We start from the raw sequence: 1930 nt of genomic DNA, 5'->3' as shown, positions 1-1930 counted from the left end.
GCTTCTTGGAGGCAAGGGTTCTGAGGCTCCGTCTAACATACTTTGGACATGTTGTGAGGAGAGACCGGTCCTTGGAGAAGGACATCATGCTTGGGAGGGTGGAGGGACAGCTCAGGAGAGGAAGGCCCTCTATGAGGTGGATTGATTCATGACTGGGATAATTGGGATGGGAGTGTCTGAGACAGTGCGATTGGCACAGGACAGAGCGGAGTTTAGGGCTGTTGTACATAGGGTCGCTATGAGTTGCAAGCGACTCGACGGCACATAACAACAACAACAACAACAACAACCAATTACATATAAACTATCAGTGTGTGAGTATGTTTTTGAGGATTTATCAGTCCCACCTGAAGTGTTATTTTTACCATTTCCAATATTACAGAAGGGAGCCCTAGTGGCAAGAAGCTGCACTGCAATCCCAAAGGCATGTGGTTCGAGGCCACCAGCTACTGAGAGGGAGAACAATGGGCATTCTCCTCCCTTGCAATTAACTGCCTTTTCTGAAAATCCACTGGAGGATCAGCTATGAATCGGTTCCAACTCTATGGTACTCAACAACAACAGTATTGCAGATGGCATAGTTAAGGTTCCGAGAGGATAGGTAACTATGAAATCTTAAAAAAACCTCAAACTTACTGCCATCAAGTGGGAACTGACCCTCCAGTGGATTTTCAAAAGCTGTAAATCAGACAAGAGGAGATGGTCCATCTTTCTTCCACAACTATGAAATTAGAAAGTTAATAATTGTTAGTGTTGTTGTAGTTCTATACCATGGAGTCCAAAGTGCCTCATAGGTGACACGCCAGCAAGTTTTCAATGGCAGTAAATCACACCAGAGGAAACTGTACCTCTTTCTTCTGTGCAGTTGCTGGTGGATTCAAACAGTGTTCCTTTTGGTGAGCAGCACATCCTGACACCACTAAGCCACCAGAGCTCCCAAAGCTAATAATTGTTATGTACCATTGAATTGGAACAGACCCATAGCTGACCTTCCAGCAGGTTTGAAAAGGGGTGGAGGAGGTAAGGCCAAAGTAAAGGACTGTGGTAAATGTGTCTAATCTATTTTTCTGCATGACAATACAGCTGTTACCACTCACTCACATAGCTGATATCTCAGCTGGTTTTCCAAGGCTATAGATCAATTGGCAGCATCAGGATGGATGGTGAAGAGGTTGAGATTGTACACAGCTTTAGTTTGCTTGGCTCCATAGTCAACAGTCTTGGCACCAGCAGGCAGGAAATTAAAAGGCGCATTGCCATGGGAAAGTCTGCTGTTAGGGACCTCTCCAAAGTGCTGAAGAGCAGTGGTGTCTCTCTGGAGACTAAGGTGCTTCTGATACAGGCCATGGTCTTCGCAATCACTTGTTATGCATCAGAGAGTTGGACAATGACCAGGGAGGATAGAAAGAGAATTGATGCCTTTGAGATGTGGTGCTGGAGAAGAGTATTGAGAATACCATGGACTGCTAGGAAAACAAACAGATTCGTCCTGGAAAGGGTTAAACCGGGTGGCTTCTTGGAGGCAAGGGTTCTGAGGCTCCGTCTAACATACTTTGGACATGTTGTGAGGAGAGACCGGTCCTTAGAGAGGGACATCATGCTTGGGAGGGTGGAGGGACAGCTCAGGAGAGGAAGGCCCTCTATGAGGTGGATTGATTCAGTGACTGGGATAATTGGGATGGGAGTGTCAGAGACAGTGCGATTGGCACAGGACAGAGCGGAGTTTAGGGCTGTTGTACATAGGGTCGCTATGAGTTGCAAGCGACTTGACAGCACATAACAACAACAACAACATAGATCAAATGGGAGGAGATGCCTCTTTCTCCACTAAAAATCAAAATAATAGAGGGAGACCATCTTTGAGTTTTCAGAGAAACTCCCTACAGACTGCACCACCAGAATGCCCTCTATAACTGTTATGATATTGATG

Source organism: Elephantulus edwardii, unplaced genomic scaffold (genome assembly GCF_000299155.1).
Source record: "Elephantulus edwardii isolate Elephantulus edwardi_28Jun2011 unplaced genomic scaffold, EleEdw1.0 scaffold00046, whole genome shotgun sequence".
Classification (NCBI taxonomy): Eukaryota; Metazoa; Chordata; class Mammalia; order Macroscelidea; family Macroscelididae; genus Elephantulus; species Elephantulus edwardii.
This window is presented reverse-complemented; position numbering follows the sequence as displayed.